General features: G+C 42.7%; 1 protein-coding gene across 27 annotated transcripts in view; it reads right to left on the bottom strand.

Moving 5' to 3' along the window:
* MICAL3 (microtubule associated monooxygenase, calponin and LIM domain containing 3) overlaps positions 1-12,715 on the bottom strand; it is a 218,919-nt gene that overhangs the window by 143,314 nt on the left and 62,890 nt on the right. For 26 of the 27 annotated variants that reach the window (XR_007406562.1, XM_049102770.1, XM_049102772.1 and 23 more), the window contains one exon: positions 7,304-7,382. The exons of the other annotated variant lie outside the window; for it this stretch is intronic. The gene's annotated coding sequence lies outside the window, so the exon portion shown is untranslated. The remainder of the gene's footprint in view (positions 1-7,303; positions 7,383-12,715) is intronic. 27 annotated transcript variants of the gene reach the window in all.

A 12,715-nucleotide genomic window follows, 5' to 3' on the forward strand; every position in this document is an offset into this window, starting at 1 on the left:
TCTGCTTCTCCCTCTCCCTCTACTGCTCCCCTGCTTGTGCTCTGTCAGACAAATAAATAAAATCTTAAAAAAATTAAAAAATTAAAAAATAAACCAAAAAAGGTCATCTTTTCAGTGTCCCAAGAGAACAGTAATTTGAAGGACACTCAGCAGCATTTATGAACGAAATCTGCAATACGCCTCACATACCAAGGAAGAACCTGACATGCACTGCTTGGCACAAGATGGGGACAGACAGCTGGGAACCCAATGGGTGTGGCCTCTGACCAGAGCCAGGGTGGGACACTTTATAAATAGCAAATAGGACACATGCTCACTGCCTGACAAGCTATCATCTCCCTGGAACCAAGTTCTATAGTTTAGAGTGAGTTTTCTCTTCGAAGGGACAGATTCACCAAATTCAATGTGCACCTGAGTGCAAGTGAGTTTAGAGTCTCTAAATGGGTAGAAAGGGACATGTGGGGGAAGGGCTGAGATGAGTCACAAATCCAGCCCGTGGCATTTAGAACCTGCAACCTGGTGGTGCTATAGCAGTCTCAGGTACAGACAGTCCTCTGCCACTGGATGTACCCACAAAAGAATGAGATGTATACCTGGGCATTCCCAAAGTAGCTGTTTCCCAGGCAGAAGACCAATATGTCTTGTCGCCTCACACTTCATTGATCAAATTATTTATTGAGTGTGTAGTGTATGTCAGGCCCTAAGCTTGGCATTAAATTTATGTTGGGGAATGAAAACAGTGCCTGCCCTTGGGAAGTTTACTGTCTAGTGGAGGATATGTACAATAAATAAGCAAATAACTATGTAATTACAAAGTATGAGTGCCAGGAAGGAAATGCACAGATTCCTTGACTTAATAGGAGGGGCCCACTTAAGTTGGTCATGGAAGCTCTTCTGAGTAGGTAACTTGAAGCAGAGGTCTGAAGGAGGAGAAGAGAGAAGAGCATGTGGTTAGTCTTAACACTGTCACAGTTTTCCTCTCTAGCTGATTCTTAATGCCATCTCCCTCTATAAAGAGTGGAGGAATGTCTGTCTGTGTACTGTTCTCAACTACACCACCATGTAGGTAGCACCTCATGCTTTAAGAAAAGCACTTCTGGGACGCCTGGGTGGCTCAGAGGTTGAGTGTCTGCCTTCGGCTCAGGGCGTGATCCCGAAGTCCTGGGATCGAGTCCTGCATTGGGATCCCTGCATGGAGCCTGCTTCTCCCTCTGTCTGTGTCTCTGCCTCTCTCCCTGTGTCTTTCATGAATAAATAAAATCTTTTAAAAAAGAAAAGAAAAGCACCTAAGTTATGCTACTTACCCCTACACAATTCTATGAGTATGGAAGGCAGATGCTAATGTCCCCCTCTTGACAAAGAAAACAGGAGTTAAGAGAGATGAAATAACCTGTCCTGAGTCACACAACAAGCTATCAATGGCACCTCAGTTGAGTGGTTAACTTCACTCCACTATCTCCCTTTGCTTCTTTATGTCATACTTTTAAGCAAGCCTAAGAATTACCCTGTAACTCTTCTACTATAGGTCCTTCCAAGGACTCATCAATCTTCCAAGGGTACTATTTTAAATTGGATAATATCAAAGTCTACCTTTTCTCCAACTACTTCAGTCCTGAACTTACTATAAAAAGACAAGTTCAGCCCTGAACAACATTAAACCTGATAGGTAACTGTGCTATACTCTGGTGCCAAATATACTTTTGAACAAAAGATTTGGGTGTCCAGATAAATAAGGAGTCCCTTGATCTAAGATGCTCTTTTGATAACCAGATGACTGGGGTTTAGCAGAAAGTGAGACCACTTCTCCCTTCTGTTCCCTCCAGTGCTCCTGGCTCTAGCTGAAATCTCTAGGACATTCAGTACTTGTAGCAAAAACCATTTGGGTAACAAGTTAATGAAAGACAAATATATATCCATGCAGGCATTAGAGTTCCTGATTCTGAATAAATACAGGCTTCTGCTCCCCAATTCCTGGCCACCATGTGGAACACTGCATGCTCTCCAGTTAAAGGGAGATTGGACAGGGGCTGAAATCCAGCCTATAACCCCACTCAGGAAACTACATACCTGGTGAGGAGCAGCATACACAGAAGAAGGGGTACATTTTCCTACTCACACAAAGGCTCTACAGCAGCGAGTGATGGCCATGCATCTCTGCTATATACCTCAAGGAAAACAAATACCATGAGGCAGGGCATGAAGCCCATGAGTGCTGATCTGTTCCACAGTCCCACAGTGAATTCGGTCCTGGCAGTGAATTCAGCCAATTGATAAGGCTCGGACTCAACAACGTGTCTCTTGTGAAGGACAGATCTATCTGTCTCTGCAATTCTGAAAGGTGGCATCAGACAATCACCTCCAAAGGACTCAAATACTTCTTTCCGTAATTAGAAATACAAAGCCCTTCCTGGCTGGATAGAGACTTGGAAAACTAGGCTTCTTATCTCTATACTAAAGCAACTGCCCTCTTCTAAGACTAATAGTCCCATCCACTACTGCCTTGTCTACTACCAGAAAGTTACCTCACTCAAGGCACCATGGAAACATCGGACACCCACTCCTAAAACATCTGGAACCACCAACCCAACTGTACACACTTTAAGGAGATATAGGAACATGTTATTATATTCACTGAAGGTAATAATACTCCTTCAAGTAGCCCTAGAAAGTCATGTCATCAGAACCAGCAATCCTGTTCGCTCCTAGGTCAGAACATGCCTGCAAGATCATTGCAGAAGGCCCTAGCCTTTATAATTCTGAGGCTATGGACAAAAAGCCTGGTCAAAAAAATGCCAAGCTCTAAGGGAACCCCCCCACCCCCCCACCAAAACATAGAGCCAATTTTTCTTCCTTTATTAGCAAAATGAAATAATCAAATTATAAATGTATTATTTGCAAAATCCTTTAAAGATTTTCTACCTGTGCTTTTCAAATAAAGGTATATACATGTGCTGCATTTTCAAGGCAAAGGAAACAGGTAATATTAATTTAATCACAAGTTATAAAAGTATACATATTACTCAGTCATAAAAAAGAATGAAATCTTGCCATTTGTGACAACATGAATGGACCTAGAAGGTATTATGCTAAATGAAATAAGTCAGAGAAAGACAAATATAATTTCAGTTATATGTGAATATAAAAAACAAAATAAATGAACAAACAGAATCTTGAATACAGAGAAGAAAGTGGTGTTGTGCTAAAGAAGGGGGCTGGGATGACAGGCAAAACAGGTGAAGGGGATTAAGAGATACAAATTTCCAGTTATAAAACAAGTAAGCCATCACCTAAGTAACTTATTTCAATCACTGAATTTGTCAATTATCAACATTGTCTTTCAGGAAAAATAAAATAGTTAATGGTATTTCAAAAGATGTTTAAATCTATAAGTTAACTTGACTTCTGGGCTCAAGGAACTAACTGAATATCCTCAAATCATCATTTAACAAAAAAAGCCTGGGACAAATGAATTTTATAAAGAATTTGATAATACATGATATGGAAGTTTTCTGCACTGTCTTCCAAAACACTGTAAATATGTTAAGAGGTGATGTTGAGATGATATTTTTCCAGGGAACACTGGAATTCTTTCTGCTCTCAGCCACCATATCCAAAAAGTTCCCAAATATCATATATGAGAGGTATCCAAAGGTGATTGAGAAGTTAATCACCTTTATTAACATGATGTTTTGCATCCAAATGCCAACATTAATTTGGGCTAAGCCATGTTATGAACTGCCTTTTCCTGGACAGCATGCCAGACTAGGTCCCCAAAGCAAATAATTAGGATTCCTTTGTATTCTCTTAAAAGACTAATATCTTAGGGATGCCTGGGTGGCTCAGTGGTTGAGTATATGCTCAGGTCATGATCCCGGGGTCCTGGAATGGAGTCCCACATCTGGCTCCCTTTATGGAGCCTGCTTCTCCCTCTCCCTGTGTCTCTGCCTCTCTGTGTCTCTCATGAATAAATAAATAAAATCTTAAAAAAAAAAAGACTAATAGGTTAATATACTATTTGCTGACAACAGGCAATAAAATGAGCTAAGAAGTTTTAAAAAATAAAATAAGTAAGTCATGGAGATGAAAAGCACAGCATAAGGAATATCATCATTTATATCCTAACGTTGTATGGTGACAGATGGTGACTATACTTATTGTGGTGAGCACTGAGCAATGTACAGAATTGCTGAAGCACTATGTTGTTAATATCTGAAACTAATATAACATTGTATGTCAACTATACTTCAATAAAAAGCATATAATATTTTAAAATGTTGGGACTGAGGTGACTGACTTGCTCTAGTTAAGCTGATCTACATAATTTATTTGATGAGAATTAAAATGTCATTTAACGACTAACCAAAGATAATCTAAAATTAATCACCTTAAGATTTTTCTAATAACAAAAATTTTGAATCTTTTTTTTTTAATTTTTGAATCTTATATACATCTACTCAATAAGGGATTGCTAATACTGATGATCGCTCAACTTGCTATGGTTGAATTTGAATAAAAGTGAAACCATAAGGAGTAAAAAGTCATTAAGATTACTGGTAGAGTTAGTGCTCTTTTTCAATGGAAGCTGATGCAAAATTTACCAAACACCTTATTTCCAACAGTCGACACCAAATGTGGAAGACTCTTAAGTTTCTTATGCTATCATACTTTTCTTCCCATAATGCTCTGAACTTCCTTGTTCCTTCTCTTACTTTCAAACCTCAAATCTGACCACTGTGCATTCTATAACCATTCCTCCATACCCAGCCAACTCCCCTATATATTCAGCCTCATTTACCAGAGTTTTCTCCCTTTTCTTGCTTCAGTTGAACTCTCTCCTAAGGCATATCCTCTGCAGCCTTTCCAAGTAGGTACTTATTAAGAGGCAATATGCTGGAGTCCACTGATTCCTATGGTCTCCTCCAGACTTCACCTGTCCACCATCTTATAGGATACCTGGACTTTTAAGGATCAAGGTCTGATTTTTTCAGTGTGTCATTAGCTGCCATTTTGAGGGGGGAGGGGCAGAGGAAGAGAGAGAATTTTTTTTTTTTAAGATTTTTAAATTTATTCATGAGAAATACAGAGAGGCAAAGACATATGATCCCAGGACCCCGGGATCAAGACCTGAGCCAAAGGCAGACGCTCAACCACCCAGGTGCCCCTGAGAGAGAGAATCTTAACCAGGCTCCACACCCAGTGTGGACCTGAGCCAAAATCAAGAGTTGGACACTTAACTGAGCCTCCCAGATGCCCCTCATTAGCTGCTATTTTACTATCTGTTCTTTCTGGACCAGTTGAGCACAACTTCAAAAACAAGATTTCGTATAGGTGAAAAGTATTTGTGAGTCAACCTACAAAGAAGAGAACTGATCCTGATAAAGGTTGTGAACCCATACAACACAGCATTAGAAAAACCAAATCAAACCCAAAGATCAAAGGACTGGTTCCATGAAATCGTCAAGTTCAGTGGTGGAATATACAAAAGAATATAACATAAAATTAAGAAAAAAAAAAAAAAAACCTTCATCACAAAAGAGAGGCAAAGGCAGTATAAACCCAAGGCTGTACAAATACAAAAGCAATGGCAACTCCAGAGGGGCTCAGAGAGGGAAGCTAGGCAGAGAAGGGTGTGGAAATTAGGTAGTGAATACTCGAGGAGTTAAAGAACATTTTCTCAAACTATGGACTAATTTCTTCTCAGAGAAAAAGCTGTAAATTCTGCCTCTGACAGGTTAGTGTCCAATGTTCAGAGAGCTATTAAATCACAGTGTAATAAATTACACAAAACAAGCCAAAAGCCACATAAACTCCTACAATCAGGTCAGAATTCTGATAGAATAATGGGCCAATCTGCTCCCTCCCACTAAAAATGTACAGGACACCCAGCTGTGCCCAGAGGCCACCAGGCAAATGAACCAGGTAGAGTACTTCTTCCCCCCACTTTATCACACAGGCACAGCAGGTACTCGCACTCAACACTGATTGTACCCCATAAATCTTGTTCTCTTAGGCCTATAACGAGTCTTTGTTTGGGTTATTGTGGGGAAGAATGAAGCAAAGAGCTTTACCACACCATTTTCCTCTGGCCTAGAGAAGTGAACAAAAACATTAATGTCTACTGTCAGCCAAGCTAAAAACTGAGTCATCCTCAGGAGTGGAGATGAAGCCTTCCAATCAGTGGATAGTCATAACAGTAGGCCAGTCTTGAGCACTTCAAGCACTTCCCAATTTTAAGTTTTTCCGGAGGAAAGTATCTGGGGCTCAGAGAGAGGCCTTCAGTAGACCTACAACTGGGTTCTTCCCAGAAGACAAGGGGCTCCCCTGCAAAGATGGAAATTAAAAGAGGGAAAAAAGAAATATGGCGAGCTTCAAATGCCACACCAGAGCAACAGGTGTCACTGTTCAGAAAATTTAGGCAATTCTCAACTACTAAAACTATTTTATGATTAATAATTCTATGATGGGAAAGAAACTACCATGTGCTTCATATGTACCATTTTGGCCAGTGTGCACTACGAGAGGGAGAAAAAAATGTATATTACGTTTTACTATACTTCTCTCGAGAGTAGCTACTTGTTCATTAGAATCATCAAGGAACTTGGCAAAATTTACCAATATTCAGGCCTGACCCTGGATCAAACCAATCAGAATCTCTGTGGTGGCATGGAGTAGGTGTATGTCACTCTCCTCGCACCATGATTCTACTGTGCCACCAGAGTTGAGAAGAAGGGAAACAGAAGGCAAACCTAGGGATACAACACACATCTGACTGAATAATCAGACGCTTTGTCTACCTTCGGATGGACCTTCTCCCCTCTACACGTCAACCATGTATTTGAAAAATCTCTACTATCCCCAACCTTAAAATAACATTAACAAAAAAGGAGAGTTTCCCAGCAAAAGAATTGGGTAATATTCCACACAGCTCAAGGAAATGGTGTGCCTAATCTCTTCATGTGTATGTTTTGTTCAGGAAAATGTAAACCAGCTGTGATGTTCTGTCTCTCCTGGGGTGAAGTGACACCACAACATATCTAAAAATAGCACAGTGATTGTATGTTTGCAGGAAAGCACAGAATTAAGCACAACCCAAGTGGGTGAAGGAGACTGTACATGAGTGACTGTGGTTGCCAAGCCAACTTTAGTTTCCAAATCAACAAATCTAAGTCCTGGGTGCTTCAACGAGAGTATATATAAAATGACCCCACCAAGGACAGCTCTGTGGGTTGGGAGACACGCCTATCCAGTCTTCCGTCTTGCCATTGATGCCTCATGTCAGACATGCCTCACCTCCTCTACTTACCAGAGTGGTGTGATTTTTCCAGTCAATCTTTTTGGAAATGGTCATTAAGGTTAGTGGTAATTCAGGTATGACCACGACTCTGAAAAAAAGAAAAGTGGGTTGAAAAAAATATGTCCTGAGGTAAGTTGCTGGGCCTCTGGACATGATCATGTAAAATTCTAAGGGGAAAGGCTTTCAGATGCTCAGAGACCTTACCAAGTCTAAAGACAGTCATCAGTAGATACCTGATGGAAGAAAGAGCTTTGTTTAGATGCTTCACTCATTGGTGCTATCCGCTGCAAAACCCACTGAAGGAGCCTGGCCTCTCTGCTAGGCTTCTGGATATTTTGAACAGCCATAGATGACAAGTGTCTAGTAATTCCAGTAATTCCGCTGGGCAGTATAAGGTGAGCCCAACTCATGATGTCAACCTTGGCAGTCCTGAGGGTTCAAGCCTGATGAACACTACACCAGATTCAGGCCAGGCCCTTCTGCTCTGCCAGTACCACAGTAGGCCCAAGTAAGGTCCAAGGTGAAAGCAAGTCTCATCAAGTCCACTCAAGACTAAACGCACATGTAACTTCTCTTCCTTGGGCTCTTTAGATCAGATGTAACACTCTGAGGTTGCACCATTCCCTAATTCACATACTAGAGCTGTAATTATATAGCTAAAGTTTACTTCCATGACAGAAGCATGCTGGCAGCAAGAGTTGCCAAATTCTGTGATGAATCAAGTGAAATTTTTCCAATTATTATGTATTTTCCTGAAATTAACTCCTATTCCTACCCTATCTTGGCCAGTATAGTTTCCTTGAAAATGCCTCTATCCTTCCCTTAACAGAGATTAAAGCAGAAAGATCAAAATCCCTTCCAGCAAAAGTACTATGTGCTCTCAGCAAAGAACAAAGATTCTTTCCGTATATGAGAAGCTCCGTATTCCAGGTGCCTGAGACTGAGGTTTATGAATAAATCAATGTGATCTGCTGCATAACTCTGCTCCCACCTTTTCCCATCTTGTTTGAGAGCCTGAACTGGAGGAAGACAGAAGAGCAAGAGCTCTGCCGTCTGCTGTTTTCAGGCCTGTCACACAGAGAAAACAATTGGTTTGAGTTTTATGCCATGACATCATCAGCCACCAATCAATACAGAGAAGGTAGAGCAGGTTTGTCTATGAAACCAACCACGCCAAGTGTCAAATTGTAAAAGACAGTGCAGGTGTGAGGTAGGGTTTTCTTGATACCCTGTTTTTATGTTAAAGTGAGAAGCAGAGGGAGAAAAACCTGTCCATGCAAAAAATATAGAAATTCCCAAATTCCCTAGGTGCAAGCAAAGACCAAGCCGGCCCCTATACCTGTGCTCCAGTCTGTCTCCAACTTCCACTCCTGCCAAGACTGATACAGAAGCCTTTGTTCTGTGGGGCACTGGATGGAAGATTCCAGTGCTCCCCACCAAGGAAACAGTCAGACTTTTAGGAAAGTTGTTTTTTGTTACCCGAGCGTGGTGTGTATGTGTGTGTGTGTGTGTTTTCAAATAGGATTTCAAAGCAGTGAAGTGTGTAAGAAATACAAGGAAAGTATATTGCTTCTCTAGACAGTAGTTAAAATCTGTACCCAGAAACTAAGCAGTTCTTACTGGTGCATGACAATTGGAGGTTCTTGGGACTTGGTTATTTTCAGTCCATTCTCCTCCCAGAAAACACTGACTATCTTATGAATGGAGCCGTTTAGCCAAGGTTGGAATATGCAAGAAGAGAGGGGGTGGTGGTGGCAGAGGGCACAGGGCTCCAGGAGAGTAGAGGGTGAAGGAGAAAACTCACAGAGCAAATATTGTTTACAACTGCAGAGCCAAGCTAATGTGGTCTCTCCGCCTGTTCAAGCATATTATGACATCAAGTCCTGAACAATAAAGTCGGAGGCAGGGAGAGCAGGGCCAACCCAGCCTCCGCTTTGCTAATGGCATGAGGGCAACATTCCATGCAGAGTCTGCCCAGCAACGTGTATGCCAGCTCTCCTGGGATTCTACAGGCTGAGACTACTGGGCACAGCCAGGCAGCAGGGAGAACTGGCACTCGACTCTGCTTAAAGGCCAAAGAGCCTCGGTTGCAAGAGATGGGCTCTACATTCACAGGTGGCTAGATGAGAAAGCACACAGTAGAAACTGCATTTTTAAGTGAAAACAGGGAGGAACTGAATGTGTTAAGAGAAGTGTAGGCTGCTGGGTCCTCTGCAAATGGGGCATGCCACGCTGGCAGGAGGAGGAGCAGTTTCTGGGAAACCACTGCATCCCTCTGAGCTCTTCAAACTTACTATGAGTGGTAAGTATACTATCCAATGCCATTAAATATAAATGTCTCACACACGAGCAGTGGAATTCTGGTTTTTTTAATCAGTATGACTAGATAAGCCAATCAATATAATCTAATATTAGGATAGGCTAGACTGAATCGAGCCTTTAATAGACTGTTATCAACTGTGATTCAACCCAGCTTCCAGAAGAGAGGTTTCAGCTCCTCTCTCCCATTGCCATTTCTGTCTTTACCTTCTCCCAAGAGTTGTTTCTCTGGTTCCTCTGTCTCCGTATTTCCTTCCCTAGTTAAGCTCAACCTGTGGTGGATACTGCCAGCTGGCACCCTAAGTCTTAAAAACCATCCAACAGCCAGTGTTCCCTTTCCCTTGGCCACTAAGATACATGACAGTTTGAATTCTCAGGACACCTTGGGCTCTGGGCTCATACTAGGTTCACCCTGGCCCAGTGAGAAAGGAAGGTACTTGGCTAGCTCACCCCCAAAGCGTACAGCACCATCTGCTGCAATCCCCAAGAGCATCCCCACCCACCAACCAACGGGTTGTGTGAGCAGGACAGTCACCTGTTAACAGAAGAAAGCCAACTAAGAAGATTCTCCATCGTTTACATTCCCATGTTTCCCCCCAAGTAAAACAACAGCAAGATTCACCTGAGGAACTGCTTTCTTCTAGCAGAGAAGCTACTCCTTGTGACGTGGACATCAAGTGCTCGTGGATCCCAGTGCCCAGGGAGAAGAGTTCTGTGAGAGCAGTGGGTCTGCCCCCTCGCAAGCCTGATGGCAGCACCAGTGTGCCCCAATTCTACCATATACTCTCACACTCACCTAAGAATGCCTTTCGAATCCAGCCAGCCCCCTACATCAAAGACCACAGACAAAGCTTCTCTTCTGCCCAGAGATCAGAGAAAGAAAGGGTGAGAGAAAGAAGAGGCTATATTTAGTTAATAGACAAAGATAAAAGGAATGAAATGAGTCATAGGGGCCAAGCATGACACAAGACTTCACTATTGCCCAGTACAGTGGAAGGTCCAGCCACAAGCCATGTCAGGGCAGGATCAGGGCTCGGGGCAGTTTGCTGAACAGTACAGCTCCTTTCTCAGGTTACATGAAAAGGCAGACACAAGCCATAACCTTATTAAGTAGTCAGAAATCTGGTCTGAAAATCAGGACAGAAAATTCTCTCTCATTAAAACAGCATACTGAATATTGGGAGGAAGATGGGGCCAGCAGGTATAAATGACCTAAAGCAGGTAGCATCGCAAGGACTTTCTGTTGTTTTCCTTGGATCCCCCTTTGGCTACCCCAGGGCAAGTAGAAGGGACTCTCACTGGCTGTAATCAGCTCCTTTTGAGTCCGCTAGATAGTGTGGGAGGGAAGTCAGGGAAGATTTCATTTTCTGTGGTTTGGGGGGCAGGAGACCACCAGTTTCTAAAAGGACTGAAAAGGGAAGGATGAGAAGAGCTGGCACAGCTTGCTTTTTGACCCTCTGCTCTGTGACTGGTACGCCTCTTCTGTAAAACAATGACCCGTGCTGTGTATTCACTGTACAAACATGACCCAGGGGATTTTCTTCCATTTAGCATAAGAAGAGTTGCCTTGTAAACGGGACACATTTTTCTTTATATGTACAAAAGATCTCTTGGGAAAAACCTCTGTGAGAACACCTACCCACAGTCCCAGAATGTCTCAGCACTCAACACACTGAACCATTTTAGTGCTAGATGCATGTATTTCCCCAGAACTACATGGGAACACACAGCTAAGACTATCAGGCTATTTGGAAAAGTCCCTCTTATCTGGAACATATAGTGAAAGTCTGTATTTTGTGGTGATCTTTCTTTCTTTCAATGAGAGGTGATTTCTTTCCTCTTCTTTGTTCCAAAACCATCACTATACTCCAACCTCTGTTATCATGGGAGGACCACATCTGACCTGAAAGAACAGTAAGCAGGTTCTTCCAAGCTGCTTATTTTTAGCCTCTGGTCCTTCCTGCCTTCTTCCCTGGGGATGCCCCTCCCGCCGCTCTCCAGCAAGCTGCTCTGGCTGGAGCACAGGATCCTGACACCAGGCGGGAAGGGTGAGGCAGTGGGAGCCTTGATTTCGCCTCTCCACACTTCAGACTTCAAAGAATATGGGCTGAGGAGCCTGGAGTAAGAGTGGGAGGGGAGGAATTTGTTAAATCACAAAGAAAGTCGAAGTATGACTTCAGAAGAGAAAGACTACATAAACTGTTTGTTGTCCACCTAAGATCCAAACAAAGCTTGCTGTGCCATTTGGCTGGATTGGCATATGTTCTCCTCTTTGTTCTCTCAAGCCAGACCATGGCTCTTGCACACATTAATTTTGCAACCTGCACCCCTGTAGGCAAGGCTGAACCAGCCAAGGCAGCTACTCAACCTGAGGAGACCAAGGCTGCCCTGCCCACCAACCTAACAACAACTCCAATCAGCCAGCCAGCCTTCACCCTTAACAAAGGAACTAAGTCAGAGGAAAGAGCCCTTTAAGGAAACAGGAAAACACTCAGATACCTGCCTCATGCTAACTCCAAGATACGGCCCTCCTTTCACACATCGCCGGGTATTATATACACGCAGCTGTTACAGAATCACCAATGTGAACAGAAAAGTCAATGTTCGTTGACTTGTCAGTGCAAAATTACAAGTATTAGGAAGCAGTCTCAACCCCTTTGGAAGCTAGAAGTTTTTCACCATGACTTGTAACAAGGTCAGACATCCAATGCTGACAACCAAGCATTCCCTCTATTTTACTGTGAATCAAGAGGAGACGAAATGATAGTCTGGCTGGGAAACATAACGGTTTTCATTTTCAAAGGCCAGAAGCCTGTTTGTGAGTTCATCTACATATATTATCATGCCCTGCTCCAGGTAGACATCATGGGTTTCAACAGCAAACAGTGAAACATAACCTGGCAGCATTGATCTCAGGCATCAGCCCTAAGGTCTCCAAGGTCTTCAAGCCTCTGCTCCAACAAAGTAAATGCACAATAGCTGGACAGGTCTCAGGCTGATCTACCAGATGCTCCTGCTGCTGGTCACTGAATGACAAATTAGTTTGCAATCTGACAAGCCCATACTCCCCTTCCCTGGGCAGAAGTATAAAGAGCTTTAGGG

This window comes from Canis lupus, chromosome 27, assembly GCF_003254725.2.
Source record: "Canis lupus dingo isolate Sandy chromosome 27, ASM325472v2, whole genome shotgun sequence".
Taxonomy (NCBI): domain Eukaryota; kingdom Metazoa; phylum Chordata; class Mammalia; order Carnivora; family Canidae; genus Canis; species Canis lupus.